Source organism: Strongylocentrotus purpuratus, unplaced genomic scaffold (genome assembly GCF_000002235.5).
Source record: "Strongylocentrotus purpuratus isolate Spur 01 unplaced genomic scaffold, Spur_5.0 spur5_scaffold_15, whole genome shotgun sequence".
In the NCBI taxonomy this organism is placed as follows: domain Eukaryota; kingdom Metazoa; phylum Echinodermata; class Echinoidea; order Camarodonta; family Strongylocentrotidae; genus Strongylocentrotus; species Strongylocentrotus purpuratus.
Window position 1 is genome coordinate 30,612,212 of NW_022145600.1, and position 18,824 is coordinate 30,631,035.

Here is an 18,824-nt window from a genome sequence, read left to right on the forward strand (position 1 = left end):
TATTCTCGTCTGCACATTGACTGTTACGTCACACATTATCAAGCCTTTTCATCTTTTGATAGCAGATTTTTTTTCCGTTAAATTAGTGGTATAGTCAGATTGTGAACATTTCCTTACTCGAATTAAACATAAAACAATGTTATTCTTTCTCTGTGCATTATACAATAATAAAAGTTACAAATTTTATTTCTACTAATTCTACTTATTCTTTGTTGATATTATCACTAATTATTAAAAAGGCACTGGCTTCCTTGTTGTCACATAGTTTTAATGGTATTAACGATATTCAGCACTAAAAGTTGAAAATGATATAATTTTATGATTTAACCTTTACAGTGCCGCAGAGGCCTAAATTTTGTTGTAATTTTACCAAGATATGAAAAGAACTGCCCATCGATAGTTCTTTACAGTTAGTCAATGAATGTCACTAAAAGCTTTTAACAACAAAAAATCAATCCATCTAATGAACTTAGTTCTCCCGTTCATCTTGTAAAACGCAATTCTATTACAGTATATAATATCTTCATTTATCATTGACATCATACCTTTAAACAATTATTTAGCGGATGAACTTTCGATTCCCCTCTCTCTTGCTCTTCTTCTTCTATCCGTCATGTCAAGTTCTCCGCCGTTACATCCCGGTAGCCAAGCTCGCGGTGACCCCGGGCCGATACGCAGGTGGTGGCGACGCAAACATGTCAAGTTTTGGCGGAGTTTATGGGCCTCAAAACTGGAACTTTGTTTGGATTATCGTCCCATCACTGCAAGGTGTTCTCAGACACGAAACACTCACCATCTTCTCAACTTCCTCCTAACATGCCAAACTACTTTATTTAGACGGCGTTCACATTCACTTGGATCCGCTTTTAAATTCTGTGCCATTGTCTTTAACTCACATACCCTGCCTATATCTTAATTGACGAAATCGTCACCAACATTTTCGTCACCCACCATTACGTCAAATGGCCTATAGAGACCCTTCTTTCTAAATGAATCGAATTGTTTTCTATTTAAGATTGGTTTATGATAACTGCAAAAGTACTGATTAATTTTCTATAAATTTTACTCAATATTTTCTGAGACATTGTATTATCCAAGCATTATTTTCCGCTCCTCTTTGAAAAATAAAGTTAATGTTTAGATCAGGTCACAGACGTCTTTGATGAGAAATTCCTTCAACTGAAGCAATGTAGGTGGAAATATTTGAGCAACGCCAAAATGCAAGGTGCGTCAAACAGCAATCATTCACTATTCGCGGACAATTTCTAAAATTTTAATTTGGGGGAGCTATAATTTACTAAAGACCTACGTAGTTTAATATGACATTTGCATGATTTCAGTAGAGTGTCATCCATCTCCAGGTAGGAAGGGGGCAGGTCTGGGAGGGGGCAAGTGCATAAACCAGAAGCTGACGATCCCTGGGATTCATAGTAAGTCCTGTCATATTGAGGTGGGGTTGCTCCCTGCCAATGGGTAGTGACGCCTAGAGAGCTATGATTCCAATGGAAGAAATTATTCAAACACAGCAATGAAATACGTATCCTATATTCCCATAGTTTATATTTCTCGTAATCTTTTAAATCAATATTGATTCATAATTTGTGAATATTTTCGTTTCTTTAATATTGCTTGAGTCAAGTTAAAGGACGAGATGACAATACATACATCGCTTGGGAAGTATTGAATCCAATGACCGGGCTAATAGTATATCTGTAAAGCGCTTAGAGACATTTGTATTAAGCGTTATATAAAAGCGGAATATTATTAGTAGTCCCATAGTCCCATACCATCATATTCATGTAGTGTGTGAACACAATCATAACAGACCCTAACGTCATCTTGAACGATAAGAGGTGAAGAATGTCGAGGGTTCCCTCGCTCTCTTTGTATCTTCACTGTTTTATGAAGAGTTTGGCCCACACCTGTAGTATTTTGTTTTCGATGAAGGATGTTTATCACTAACGAGACCCTCTTGTAGTAAAAACAACGATGAGAGATGGAGGAGAGCGACTTGTGGTGTCAATTTGGGAGATTAATGGTCTGGGTGATGTACGGCAGGACTCCCTCCCCCTTCAGCAGCCCCCCCCCCCCCCACTCACACCCCTCCCCCGTCATACCCTCTTTTGTATATAGCCATCATGTGTCTTTGTTTTTGTTCTTCGTCGACGTGCTTTAGATTTGGTAAAAAAATATGTTCCTGTTCCTCTTATATCATTAAACTTAGTAATCAGTCTCGAAATATTCGGCCTCGCTGACTTTCTGTACAAGTACAATGTATAAAGGTTTGTGAGCATACAGCGACTCAAACAAGACCCAAAAGAGACGGTGGGTCTGTTTGGCCCAAAGTCGTACATCTTCGGTCTCGTCGATCTTCAGTCTGGTGATCTCCACCCTCGCCGGCCTTTCGTCTTGGGTCTACGGTCTCGTGAAGTTTCTTTCTTTAACTTTTCATATTACAACCTTTCGTCTGCTACCGGGGGGTCTGCTATAATGGCTATTCAATCAAGTAACGTCTGAAGAGGGCGATCGAGGGAATTGCACTCTGCCAATGCATCATATGCTTTTCCATAAATAGAAACGTCGTGATAATCTCCTTTATTCTTCTTTGAATTGCGTTGTATTGTTAATTTTTTATTTTTTTTAAATCTCAAGTTGATTTCATATCTTCTTATCTAAATAGTGTTATCCGTCATGATGTTATGACAGAGCCCTGCTTCAAGACTATACCATCAAGTATTCCTGAGGACCACTTGACATAACTCGGGCAACTTGGAAGCACTTTCTATTCCTCGCTAAATCTGTCGTCTTTCAAAGTGAACTCTTACTCCTAACTACGAAGCAGTGTATATCATTGTATATATACAGCACTTGAATGACTGCTGTCGACTCTCAGATCCTGTGGCGTAGCCAGGGGGGCACAGAGGGGGCAGTGAGGGAGTGCATGTGCACTATTATGTGCCCCCATCAAAGTTTGTCGAAAGAGAGAGAGAGAGAGAGAGAGAGAGAGGGGAAAGAGAGAGACAGAGAGAGACAGAGAGAGACGGAGAGAGACGGACAGACAGACAGGGAGACAGACAGACAGACAGACAGAGAGACAGTGAGACAGGCAGAAATACAGACAGACAGACAGACAGACAGACATTCAAACAGACAGACAGACAGAGAGCATGAAAATAAGGTGATTGAACGCCTCTCACTCCCTCTGTTCTGTGGCCTTGTTGATATGCATTTAATACACCAGAAGACCGATGCCCCCCCCCCCCCTTCCCACCGTCATAAGACCAGTACCCCCTCTCAATATCTGGACCCACGCTACGCCACTGCTCACCTCTGCCTGGTATAGGCCATATTTAATATGATACAAGAGTGTGAAGGCAGTCTACTGAGAGTATCATGAACACAGAGGCTAGAACAACCATCTCTGTCTAATGAAGATGTAGAACTTGGAAAATAAAGAATTAAGACTATAAACTATCTTCACAGGAAAACTTTAAACATTGCATGTATTTATGAAGTATTAGGGAACCAAATTTTCGTTAGCCATTTCACCTTTTACGTGGTCTCCCATTTCCAATTTTTCTATATACCTTGTAAATATCTTTTATATGCTGGTTTAGAAATATTAATAAAATGTATTCATACATTCATATATTCAAAAAGAGAAAACTATTAAAGAAAAGCCCATGACCTTTTTCATGATATTGCCATTTGAACCACACTATATTGATTTTTATTCAAAAAGTTTTGTAAGTTCACAATAAGACAAATTTTATGGTCAGCTTATAATGGAGAGATTCAGCAATAATACATTTAGAATACAGGTCTGATTAAATCCAGCTGTAATACCAGTAATAGAATGAAGAGAGGCGGCAACAGCATTTTTTTTTTTTAGTAGTTGGGGGGGGGGGGCAAGTTTAGGGCAATGTTTTGCGGACGTCAAAGTGAACAATAGCCTCTATAATGTTGTTTACAGGAGCTGATAGCGGGCAACTTAGGAAGGGGAGAGGCTATATGAGTATGATGGGGATGGGCAGGAGGTCCTTCTGGTGCGACCACGACCATCACCGATGCAATAGAAACGTTTCAAATGGCCTAGTTTATCGGTTTCACGGTTGGTGTGGTTTGGATTTCCAGATTAGCCCCCCTCCCCCGAAACGCCCACCCCTTAATTTGTTGTCACCTTCTTCTTCGTCTGATCGTATATGCATTTTATCAAACAACATGAACCTCATTGCTTATTAATCACTGTTGAGTACTGGACCCTTTTTAAAAGCGACATGTCTACACTGAAGGCGAAATGAGACTGGAATGGAGAGACTAAGAGGGAGACTGCTCAAGCTCAAATCAGAGCGATTATAGAGTTGACAGGTAGGGCAGGTAATTAACGTGTCAAGATGGACCAATCAAACAACCATCCCCATATACTCCAGAAGGAGTTGGAAAGACAAAACCCGACTCCCACTCTGCCTCTCTCCCTATCTAGCCTTGTCATACAAGCCCCGTGTTAATATATCTCTGTTTATATTTGTTTAGAGGAGATGGAGAATATGGGAAGGCAAAGAAAATAACCAGACTGTCGTGAGGTCGCGTTTAGTGGCTCGCCACCTTCCAAGACAAAACGGATAAAGACAGAGGGGCAGAGAGCTTTGTGTATATGTATATGGGAGGGCGAACAGTCGAAAGATGACGAGGTATTTTGTGACGTTAAGAGACCTAGCCACTTGTGATAACAAACGAGCCCATCCCGAAACGATGGCTACACAAGTTTTCATATTTCCAAGATGGGAATAAAGAGGGGAGGTCGAGTGAGAGGGGGTGGGGCGTTTCTTTACGGGCATCTGTAGTCCCTAAAGAAGGATCTCGCGTCATGCTGCAGAGCTATGCTTGGTAATGGTCTATAAAACTAGAAAGGGCGCGGCAATTAGTCAGAGTGTTGATCCGAGAAGCGCTGACAATTGAAAATATATGATTGGTAGACAGTTACATCTGGGCCGAGGGGCTGCTAGACTAGTCTAAACTATCAGACTTCTTGTCATAATAATCCCTCGGGGGAAATACAAATAGGTTATGTCAAACAGCATCGCGTTCTTATAACCCCTTGGTGTGTCTCATGTAGGTCATGGTTATGTGTTTATATCTCGATTGAGATTTCAGTTTTGGACACCCATATCGCATCAAGGAGTGATTAAACGACTAATATCTTGGATCTTTGTAATTTTGTAACGATTTTTTTTCAAAATGCAAATTTTATCTTCTTGGGTGTTTAAATGCGATGTTATTACCTTTTCAATTTCTTATTGATTTATTTCCATTGCCATTCGGAAAGTAATCAATCCTCATTACTTGGTCCTACGGAGAGATCATGAAGCCGTATGTCCCCTTGTTTGCTAATTAACAATAATGCACTTGCTTCCTTAGTAGTCAGGTAAATTAATTTCTCACCATCACCTTTGGGAAAGTTCCAGATCTGCTCCTCTGTTTAAATCACTTGATATTCAGAACCTTTAGAAAATGAATTGCAAATTGATACAAATCTCTGACAAAATGATTCTTGGGAAGGATGTTATAGCTTAAAAAGAAAGAGTCTGATACATGCTGAGAGGCATAGAGCACTAACGCAATATTCGGGAGGGTCTTCTTTTTCTTCTGTTTAACAATTTGTCATACTATATTTTGAGAAAGTGATTTAGGACCCATTATTGGTGGCAGCGGTGGGATCAAGAATCTTGTAGTAGCGAGAATCGAGATTCCACCAATTACGTGACCATATTTTTGTAAAGACGTGTTAAATTTTATTTAGTAAGACGTCAATTCATCAGTTCAAAGTACTAGTGTAAAAAAAAAAAACTACAGTATAATACTATAGTCAGGTAAACAAAAATCTTTATTTCATATATTTACATTTTTATCAAATTGACATCAACCTATACCAACTTAAAGAATTCCATCTAACTAAATCGAAACATATTTTCATATTATGCATTAATTTCAAATAAAATCATGCATTCAGTATTTCTTTGTGTAATTGTGTTAATTCTCACCATTCTCACTTTAGTAGAGAGTGTCTTTTAAACAAGGGGATGAGGTCGAAAAAATTTAGTATAACGAAGTGGATGTATTCCTTTTTACATGGTTAACATACTGTTAACATTAATAACTCTTTCAACACAAGTTTCCTTATCAAAATCGCAGACAAAGTAATTATGCCATCCTTGTGTCTCACACTGCCTTATCTATTCTAAGCTTAGTTTCACTTTCTTTGTGTGTGCCTCCTCGTTATTCATTTTCCCAATTTTGTTGTCTTATGATTTGTATTTTGCACGATAAAATGATTCCCTTGTTCAATAATTTCAGTGTGGTAGTCATCATTGCACGCTCTAATGATGAATTCAAATTCTTTTCCCCAATTTGCGGATCTTCATCAAGAAAAGAGTCCATTCATCTTTCTGATAACGACTTCTTGTATCAATCAATCTAAATACCTTAGTAAACTTGTAAGTAAGCATATTCGGGCGTTATCAAATCAAGTCACTGTTTACCATTGCTGAGTCTTTTCAGACATCACAACTTTGACAGAGTTTCCGAATTTTCATGAAATTAAATTACCCTAAATACCAGAAAGGTTGGAAAACTATTGATTTGTTACATCTGAAATCTATTTTCTTTCTTCTTCTTTTTTGTTGGTAAAAGGTAATAAGGTATCACCACATTTTAGATCTTACATCCACAAAATTCTTACATTGCTTCTAGTATTGATTAAAATGATCACAAACTATTTCACATTAGGGATAGCCTAAGTTTGTCAATTGTTTTAGATCCAAGTATTGAGTTACTTGCAAATTACTGTAAATTTGGAATTATACGTTTTGATATCAAGACAGAACAGAACAGAACATTTTAGTAGACCTATTGGGAAAAGGTTTATTTGCAATCATACAGACAAAATGTCAGCCACGTTTTCTATAATTCAATTAATTTTTTTTATTAATCTACCATAATAATAATATATATAATGATTCGAAGCCAATGGGGCATGTTTAAGGGTGTTGTTGTTGTTGTGTTTTGAGTTATTGGCGATTAGTCAGTGATTTGACTATTGTCGCCAAATTACTTTACGGCACGTGTTATATCTCTCAATTTTGGATTTTAAAAAAAATATATTTATTTCGTTTTATATTTATCTATCTTTTAAGCTAGTATCGTAAAATAATATCGTAAGCAAAACATTCATGGGCTTTGTTAGTGTTTCTTAACAGTACGTGCAGATTATTTGTTATATCACATACACACCATACATAAATATGTATATAAGATAGCACCTACACAAGCTTCTATATTCAGTAATCTTATCATACTGGTCTGGGTATGGTATCTTTAAACTTCCTTTCTTTGATACCGTTTTTGTGTTAGGAATGCCCATGACCTCGATCACCATGCATCATTATACTAAGTATGTGCAGATGGCTTGTTAAGAGAGACAAAGAGCAATATGGAAGCCATAGAGGCTGGATGTCTTTCATCTCAAGAAGACACTACCAAACGGAAACGCTTCACCGGAAGATAGTCCAGAAACCATGCCCCCAGCTTGGGCATCTTCTTCATCATCATCATGACTCCATTCATCCTCTTGTTTTAACAAATGGAGCGGAGTGTGACGTGACGAAGCCCACAAAAAGATGACAACAATTTTCATATACAAGGAGAAAAATGACGAAAAAAAAGTCCAGATATGACATGTGTTGATTTTTCTGCAGATGGAAGGAGATGGAGACGCGGGGAGAAGGGAGGAAAAAAAATAGCTGGGTGAAAATGAGAAAGAGAGAAAAAACAAACGAGGTGCTTGCTTGGAGCTAGCTGGTCGCGATTGAGACAGGCCCACCCTGGTCGCGAGATGGAGGATGGTAGCGGTGTTGGGGTGACGGTTTGTGGAGGGAGATCTCCTCAGCATAGCTCAGTGCAAGCATTGTTCAAGAGAAAATATACAAATGGCTTGTGATGACTCCCACCTGAGAGAGACTCGATTGCCACTCTACGGAGAAAGGAATGGTGGTCAGGGGAGTGAGGATTGACTGAATGAGAGAGAGAGAAAGAGAGTGAGACAGAAATAACAAGATTGACTGATGGAGAGAGGGGTATAAAGAGATAATGAAAAAGAAAAATGGAAATAGAGAGAAAGAGTAATGAAGAGATTGGCTGATTGAGAGAGAGAGAGAGAGTGGAGAGAAAGAGATATAATTATAGTGCAAGGGAAAGAGGGAGAGAGAGAGAGAGAGAGAGAGAGAGAAAGAGAGTGAGACAGAAAACATGATTGACTGATGGAGAGAGGAATTAGAAAGATATGATGAAAAAGGAAGAGGGAGAGAGAGAGAGAGAGAAAAAAAAAGAGGGAAAGAGAGAATAATATTTGAAAGTGCTTTTTATATAATATGAACAAATGCATTACTTAATAAAGCCCCTGTAAAGTATTGGAAGCCCCACAAAATTGGATAGCAAATTTTCATTTAAATTGTATCATAATGTGAAAGAGAATATCATTTAAGACACATTTCTGCAAGGATTTTCAAAACAAATGTGTTTGAAGACGAATATTGATGAAAGAATTCAAATTTAGGTTTTCGACAGAAACCCATAATTTTTATTGTTGCAAATTTGGGGATCCCAACATGCTTTAGAAGGGCTGTGATCAAGTCACGCCATATATAATTGAAATTCGAAGGTAGTCTATCACTTTTGGGGAGAATAACATGCACAAAATAATTGAGACGAGCTCGTTTTTAGCAAAATAGTCACAAATATATCGGAAATCATTTAGTTAAACTGTTTGAATGGTTAGTCATTTTGTTATACAAAAGTTGGAAAAGTTACCTCGGTTTGGGATTACCTTTAGGACCAATAATTATTGATCGCCGCTCTTAAAATTGGTAGTTCTAGAGATCAATTGTATTTCTGTTCAATAAAAATCAAAGTGATTAATAAATTATTTCGTACGAAATCAATCACACGAGTGATTTCTTGAAGAAATAAAACTTCTGAAAGCGTGATATAGTGAATTTCATCCAAATGGACCATGGTGTATATAGCAATGATAACACTACCATAAATATTTAATTGCAACCAAATTGATTGTGTAATGTCCCTTCCTTCAGCACCATTTAGCACACGTTTCTATCTGGAGGAAAGTTCCATCAATCTACTTGAGGAATCCTAAGTTATTTCTACCTTTTCCCCAATCGTTTGCGGAATGGAACAGCTCATAATCATTCACTTACTCAATCCGACCTCGTTATCAGGTGATTATTTTTAGATGCCAGTCTACCCCCTCCTTGCACTCACTCCTTTCATATCTTCCTCCGATACCAGTGGCGTATTCAGGGATTATAAACAGAAGGGAAAGGGAGGGGGGGGGGGTAATGTACCCGTCATTGTAACACTGGTGCTATCAGTGGGTCTTGACTCACGCTCCATTAGACGACTTTACAATGTATGAATAACATTTTGTGCAATCTGTGAGACACCAACTATCAAAAAGTATATATTCTTATAAGTTGGAATCACTGCGGTGTATCGATGAAGGCTCTTGGCTCTCACACGAAAGGTCCAGGGTTCGACGCGTGCTCGGTGCTTACATCGTCGGACAAGTTGTTTTGCCCACCCTTTGTCCTTCTCGACCTGGGTTTTTGGTGATCATGATGATACCTTGCATTGCTGGGGTAATTATAATTACAGGTCCGCTTGAAGAGCATTATTGATACTGATGTGGCTATCCTGCATAAATAGACACAGTTTTTATTGATTCATCATTAAAGTTGAAATTTTCTTCTTTTATAATTAGCCTTCACACAAGAGGGAGGGTGACCCCCAATATGTCTGGATACGCCAGTAGACTGGACTGCAAGGCTCTCTCACTCACAGATATCAATTAGCGATAGGTGATATACGAGTTACCTTATCTCAGCTGTTATAATATGATATCTCCTCAAAAGTGTTTTCGCAGTGCGAATCAAGAATGTATCGACCAATAATCAAACCATATAACTAATCAACAAACCATCACACAACCATGAGAATAATGACATCACCCCAGCCAGCCCCAGGGGCGTATTTACCTCATATCAGGCGAGTTAAATAAACCGAATGTCACGAGGAAACAAGGGACAAGTTAAGGATTCTAAATGACTGGGGAGGGATAAATCATTACTAATCATCTAAGGTTCAAAGAATACAAACATTGAGTACCATAACAGTCATACAGTCGTGATAAGCACCTGAATTAATTGCATGATGGTCGGGGAAGAAAGGACGTCATGTCTCGACCTTTTGACATACCTCAAGCAAGTCTACTCCCGGCGAGAAGAAGGTGAAGTAGCTATAGAGCCTGGTTTCTAAAGGAACAGCCAAGACAATGGTTGTATTTGCAGTTCTTGAATGATTTCATGGATCTACACCATCAATGATGGGTCCATAATTCTAGGTAAGGGAAGGGACGCACAAGTCCCAAATTTACCGGCAAAAACAAAAATTATCACATTTTGGAACGCTCCTTCACTCCGAAATTCTCTTTAAAAAAAAAAGAAGAGATGTTTTCTAAGAGAATATGTGACAAGCAACAACAACAAAGGAAGAAGAAAAAGTCTACACAATAATTTCAGGAGTCAATAAATATCTAAGATTCAATTTTGGTACCGGGGTACAATTATAGATGAATAAGGAGGCATATTTTTTTTTTTTTCTTTTATCGTAAGTCAATGCCACACATTTTAGATCTGCAAGGAAGACGTGCTCCCCCACCCCCTTTGACCAGTAAATGGCCACGATTGTTTCTTGAAATCGATCCGCCACAATCAAAACAGAATCACATATTCTATGTGAGTCCGTTGCCACTTTTCTCTGTTTTATCTCAATATCTATTTACTATCAGGTTTTGCCAATTTAAATATAATATTTAAATTAAAAAAAAAAATCTTTAGGAATGTATGATAGTACTCCGCTTTTTTTCATTGTAAACGCATGTAAATGATTAAAACATTGTCGTATTCTTTTCACAGCAGGTATTTCGATGATTTCATTGATTTTATGGGAACCATCATTATTATGTTTAATTTACAATATCCATTTGATTCCAAACATTCATGAAATAGGGTAGCCTACAAACAATCATTCATGTCATCTTTAAAAAAAGATAAATTAATTATCTCTCTCATGACTATGATCATTTATCATACCCAAATAAGAGAATCATGATTATTATGTAGTATGAAAATTGTGAAGTGTCATTAGTTCAGAATGTATTAACCATGATCGGTAATATTGAAAGAGATAGAAAGATGGCGATAAAAACAGAAAAGAAGAAAGGAAAGATGGTAGATCAAAAAATAGATTTTCATTTTATTTCCTTCTTCCCTATATCATACGTACCTTTATAATCTTAACAATGTGTTATTATTCATATTATATGTATATTGATTTGATGAGCTCTATTCTCTTTCTCTTCCATTTGTTATATTCAAATTCCTTTCTCTCTCTCTTTCTCTCTCTCTTTCTTTCTCTCTCTCTTTCCTCAACTGTGTTCCTACCATTGTTCTATGAGTCTCAACATCATCATGAACTTCTTTAACTTCATGACTTGTTTTACTTTTGACGTTATTCTTTCCCACGTTCTTTCCTTTGTGGTGCATGCTCTGCAATATCTTTTAAAAGTTTGCCTCTCTTTCTGGTTATAATGCCATCCACAAGATTCTTGACCGACCTTTTGTTTCCGTTTCTACGACCATTTAAAGTTGAATCGATTGAAATTACTCTCTGCTTCTTAGAAGAGCCTGGCAACCCACCGGTCGCCGCAAGTCCCTTCTGCGGCCACCGACCCATTGGCATCCCATCGACTTCCCGATGCACTCCCCCTATAAGCCGTATCAGCAAACACATTAGGCTCGTCAAATATTTATTGTACAATTCAGTCGCGAGCCAAGCGTGCGCGAAGGACTAGTCGACAAATTTGCTAATTGAGAGCCGAATTAATATCCCTCATCAGGACATTAATCCTTAATATCAATTAAAGCGTCATAAGTACCTTTTATAAGATTTCTAATGTGTGGAGAGGCAAATAAAATCCCCTTTGTGTGGGTTGATTGGTCATTAAGAGATTTAGCAAACATCCATTTTTCTTTCTTTGCATAAAACGTACCTGAAGTCGGTTTTGGGGTTTGTCCGTACTTTCTAAAAATCCAAGGCCTATATGCGCTCCTTAAAGTGATGTAAACATGCAATAAAGAGCCAGTTATCCGCAAGGAAAGCAAAGGATTCAAAGAAGAATTCTGAGCCGACAAGAACATTGTTTTGGAGCTAGATATTCAATGTTGATTCCAACAACCACACAACGCAATAAAAAAGAAGGTGCTAAGACGTCATTTTGTTGGCTTCTTTCTCTCTATAATTGTACGGTCTCTCAATCTAATTAAGAGTTTAAACAAATCAATAATGGATGTCGGTATATCAAGACATTAATCCTGGTAAAAGTACAACAAAGGTATTATACCGCCCTCGTTCAGCGGTTAATCAAGCTATTAAAGTCAGAGAATAATTGTGTAAATTGGCAATTAATTATGCATAGGGCGATTACGATTTTAAAAGAGTATAGCGGAAGCTGGGGCTTTACGCGCTCTACAAAGAGCTGGGTATTCGAACAGTTTAGCAAAATGGGGTGAAACACACATTTTATTTAACTCTTGATTTTTAAGTTTTAAGACTAACATAGACGTTCAGCAATTTTTTTGTTGCTATCATCATCATCTTCCCGATTTTTTTTTCATATCCGCCTACATACCTGTTTTCCTTATATAGGCATATGCACAAGTGAAAATTGAGAGACCCGACAAATTAAAGCAAAATAATAATATTGTGGATGAAAAGGGCCTACAAATACAAACCAACAATTTTGTTGGTTTTTGTTTATTTGGGGTGGGTGTTAAAACCAGACTGGGGGTACAAGTAGTGGACTCGAGGGGAAGATTTAGAAGAAAAAGAATGTAGCAAAGTTCGATGTAATAAGATAATAATCATTGTTATTCAGGACTATCATATTAAGAAAAGAAGGAAATATACAGTAACGAAAGAATAGCAAAGCCAGCAACAGCAGCATTCAATTTTTATATATTATTCATAAAATTGCTTATCTTACCATACTTTTATTTGGAGGTCAAGATATTACTGGGAGAAAAATATAAGAATCTGGTTTGGTTTGATTTGGTTTTATTTACGATCATAAAATGTAAAATACTAACATCACAACACATAAAGAAACAAAACACCAAAATATTTCACAAGGACTATTCCAGAAAATAACAAATATTAAAATTAAAATGAAGATCGAGGGATCACCAGGTTCAGATCAACCGACAAAGTTGATCTGTTTTTCCTTGGGGCCCCAAAATAAGTAAAATGAATTGATTAACTAATAAATAATTATAATAATGAAAATATAAACAAAAAATGGAACAGCGCGCGTATACATATGAATGATTATCATCATAACAAAACAAAAAACAATATATTCCCAGAAACCACACCACCCACCCTTCCCAACCTCTAGCTAAAGTTAATTTCACTTTTATTGAAGGGTCTATTATAGGATAATAAAACATACTTAAAATACAGATTACAGTTAAATGTTTAGGCTAAATAATACATGATAATTATGTGCTTTTGAATTTTAGGCGAATAAAAAACATGAAATCAAATGTATATTAAACTTTTTTGAGGTATTCATTTTACTTAGAAAAATCTGGCTCAATCTCCATCTCAACATCACTTCAAAGATATCTGTGATATTCAATGACATGATAAATTACACCTCCAGACCATCTTCTGATAGCAGTATAAGATTTCATTTGGTTTATGTGTCAGCCGTGTAATTCGACATACCTCTTAGTTGAGTGAATGAAAATAAATGAAGGAAACTTGGGAATTGGAGTTGAAATAAACACAACCAGAATTTGTCATCATTAATCACCCGCCTAAACTTAAGGATCCCTTCTTAAACCAATCATCCTCCGACACATTATACCCCGTTAAGGGGCATAGCCAGAATTTGAAGAAACAGGGGGGGGCGGGGGCGGGGGCGACATATACCCCAGGCCTAACAGCGCTAGGCGGTCCAGGGCCATACTTTCTCAGAATATTTAAAAATACACATGCCTTCTTTATAATCTGAGGTCATTTCTATAACGCAAGTGCGTACCTTTCCTGGATATTTTTTTATTTTATTTGATGGGGGAGGGGGCGACCCCCTTTGCCTGGATACGCCACGACCGCGTCGTCTGGCATTCCAAATGTGTTACATGATCGCCGTTTTGTCACCGTAGTAGCATCTCACGATCTCGTCTTTTCTCCGAGGTCATCACGTTATATAAATAATCCGATTTGGACTCCGTAAACCATGTCTTCAAGTCCGCTGATGTGATATATATTACAAGCTCATCAAATTTGGAGGGAAGATCACGCGTTGTTGCGTTGTGTTTACTAACAAACGACACAGCGGAGAGGGTGATTTTTTAGAACCCCCATGCGCCGGTATACAAACCTCACTTTGGAATAACCTTTTCTTGCTCAGACATTTTACATATCAATTTCATATTTGTGTTGGGTTTGTTTTCGAGAAGAATCAGAATACAGATTTTCTAGTATTGACTATAGTATAGGGATGTGATGGATCTAAATTATTATCATCATTATTATTCTATTTTTTTATAATTATTATTAGTAGTAGAAGTAGTAGTAGTAGTAGTAGTAGTAGTAGTAGTAGTAATAGTAGTAATAGTAGTAGTAGTAGTAGTAGTAGTAGTAGTAGTAGTAGTAGTAGTAGTAGTAGTAGTAGTAGTAGAAATAATAGTAGTACTAGTAGTAGTAGTAATAGTAGTAGTAGTAGTATGATGATGATGATGATCATCGTCATCATCATCATAATTACATTTTAAAACTTCGTGTTTTTTTATTTTTTGTAATCTTGACAAGGTCGTGTTACAATCGTGATTTAGCCGGGGCTAAAACTCAAACATATTAATAGGCAAATAATTCTGACTAGAGTTGTCTCTGGATCCAGGTGCACTAGGCAAATACATGTACGACAAAATTGACGTAATGTGCTGGTATTCGAGCCCTCATCCCCTCGATTGAAAGTCAGTAGACCAGTTTACCAACATATTTAAATTATGAATGAATCTTTGCAGGGGACCTATATAGTGACAAGGTATTACATTAACCTCTTATTAATCATTGAACTACAATACGTGAAATCCAGTCCGCATAAATTAATTGTTGCTATATCGGGCGAGCCTCGAACAAGCATTCAGGTTGTCAAAAGACAAGCTTTGTTTCAAAATATGTTAGTAAATCGGTCTACTGAATGAACCTCGAAACTGCATCCATTGGACTGAAGACTTTTTTTCTTAAATCATGGTTTAACTTTTACATTATGTGTTTTGATAATTTTCTTTGGGCGCATACAACTGTTTTGAGCTATTTCAGATATGCAGGAAAAAGTCCATGACAACCTTACCCGATAGACCTATAACAATGATAACAGAAATTTTCTGAATCAAATAATCGATTTCCCTCTCATTTCGTATTATGACAGAAAGCAAATGAATATGTTATCCACTTGTTCACAATAGAGTTAGCGATATAGTAATATTATTAATATAAATTCAATGTGATTTTCATCCAAGAGTTTAAAATGAAAGATTCATCACGTGACTTTGGAAAACTGAGTACCGCGATAAGTAATATGAATAACAAAATATGAACCGAGAAAGACGAAAATTTGTAAATGAGAATGTTATTAATGCTAAATAGCCAATATTACTCATTGCGGATATAATATCGAAAATAATATCGATAGTGACATTCGTGTTCTTTTGATCCCTTGTTGACCATACATTGCGAGACAAACGAATGTCACTAGCGATATTATTTTCGAGAATGTTATTCTAACAAGTTTCGTGTAATTTTGTATAGTGTTTGACATGAAAGATTTATCACGTGACTCTAGAAAACTGAGCACCAGTAAGTAATATGAAGATCAAATATGAAGTGAATAAAGGCAGATAAAATGGGAAAGAAAACAGATTTTTAGATAGCTGTCAGGATTTGATGTCACCACCTCGTCAATAGTACGGTATTCGACTCGAGATAGACCTGATCGTAACCCGAGTCTTGGAGGGAACATGGTTAGGATAACACTGCTTTTAGGCAAGAAGTATGGTGGAGTTAAAGTGTATCACTCAATATGAAAAAAGTGGAAAACTACCTTGAGTTAGATGAGGAAGAAGGAAGGAGGAGGAGGAGGAGAGGTACGAGGAAAGTATTGGCGGAGCAAAGCAGGAGGGAGGGGAGGGGACGCGGGGGGGGGGGGTGGGTGGGGTGGGGGGCATGTGACAGAAACCATGAACCGTATATTTATCTTCATTACGCATTAGGTGGAAAGTGCCCCTCATTGTGCTCCTATAGTATTGGAACGTGATGACTATAGAGGAAAGAAATCTGGTGTAAGGCAAGGTTGATTTGATAGCATTTTTAAAAATCATGACATAAAATTATTCAAGATTTTACAATGATATCAAATCAATAATTATGCACAGTTTTCTTTGTGCTGCCCTTGGATTGTACAACAATAATAAAACAGAGAATGTTATTTCAGTCGTTGTATCATACTTTTTAGAGGAAAATGATTTCATAGAAACTGTCAGACGCTCACTTTATGAGTGATACAAAATTAATGATTAAACAATTTTTTGTCCGATTTCATTTAAACTTTCATCAGCCTTCTTCCCTGATATTTCTGCTTTCCTAAGAGTAGTTTGCTATCAAAGTTAGATTTCCCTTTAATATCAACTGGTGGTTGGGTGTAGGTGAAGAGCATAGTGACACCTCTCAGGCGATATTAAGTTACTCCGCGGAGTAAGGAACAATCTGTGGGAAACAATTCTTGATATGTTATGGTACTAGCGATCGGGAGAAGAAACAAAAGCTGCGTTCATACTCTATCAAGTTGGCCCATGTTTCTTAAATAAAGTAAGAATCCTTATACGTTGATACGCAACACATCTAAAGATACTCGAGTCAACTGTGGGGAAAACGAAAAACTCAGCCAATACGCCTTGGTAAATTGTATACATGAAAGTATGAGACTATTATGATGTACTTTAGTTTGTGGATAATCATACACATCAGTCAAATCAAATTTATTATTGCGTCAAAAAGTTAAATTACTCAAAAATATGACATCTAGTTGAAAATATTCTATGGGACATTAAAACGAGAACTTCCTTTCTAATTTCTTTTTGTTAAAGGTTGTAAAGAGAAATTTTGTGCAATTTCGTTTGAAGAAAAATAACTTTTTTTTCGTAAGTTTGGAATCATTTTGTTGTTTATCTCGTAGTTTGTTTCATGAGTCTCAAAAGTTTAAATTAGCAAGTGTGAACGAAGCCGTATGGATGTAAACTTTAGGTGACACTGACGGCGTCACGATGTAGGATCTCAGTGTTTGGTTGTGATGGAGCCAGCTCGAAGACAGATGAGGTGATATGATGAGGGACCTTTAGAACCAAACAGGGAGGGAAGATGAAGTCACCAGCATGCCCCCCCCCCCCCGTTTTCCAATATGCCTAACATGCCAAGAATACACTCTCACACTTTGTCCCCTTTTTATTTCAGTTTTTTTCAGTTTATTTCAATTTTCTTATTGTTGTTGTTGTTGAAATTAATGGCGTTTTCAATCAATACTTGCTATATTTTAGTTATAATTTTGAGTAAAGTAAAGAAAATGGGCCAAATCAATGGAGATATCCATCCACATCCTAATTCTAAAATGATTCAATGTATTTCATGATGATATACCATTTCTCTTTCCTTTTACAGCCTTGCTTTATTTCTCGCTGTACCTTTCCCTAATTGTGCTAATAATTTGTGGATATAGTAAAATAATAGAAACAGAAGGTAAATTAACTATCCATCATCTCATTCTCTTGCTTCCATGCCATCACCACCACCCCCCTCTCTCTCTCTCTCTCTCTCTCTCTCTCTCTTTCTCTCTCTCTCACTCTGGCTCTCTCTGTTTTAGGGTGCATTGTATTTTATAAACCTATTTTTAGTTAATTATGTCATTTGGCGTTCAGGAACCTATCCACAACAAGCTCTGCTTTTCCATAGGCTCCGCCACTATATCTACTGAAGGACAACTTTTTTAATAGTGTGTGCCGGTATTGTATGTACAAGTCATGTATATTATAATCATTTTTCAATATGCTGTTACACTCTTTGTAAAATGAGATATTGTGGAAACCAATAAACTATTATCTCTTTCTCTCTCGCTCTCTCTCTCTCTCTCTCTCTCTCCCTGTCCTTCTCTCTCTTTCTCTCCCTCTCCTCCCCTCCCCCCTCTCTCTCTCTCTCTCTCTCTCTATATATATATCCCTCTCTCTCTCTCTCTTCTCATCTCTGTACTTTCATCTTCCTTTCCTCCCCCCTCCCCCAGCTCACCTCCCTCTTCCTCTGCTTTTTGATCCCTAACCTTTTATATATTTACGTTAAATCTGTTTGGAGCCAGAAAGGCGCTGAACATTGTCGTCTGTTCGGAGCAAACCTGAACGCCCTTCTGACACCAAAGAGACGATTAGTATTATGACCTAAAGCCTTTCTGACTCTCAGTGCTAGTCTTAAAGTCAAATGCAAGTGAAACAGACAAGTATTCAACCTGGTCTATAATTATAATGATATATGATATATCTTATAACAAAATGTATATCGAACAGAAGATGGTATTGGATTTCTAT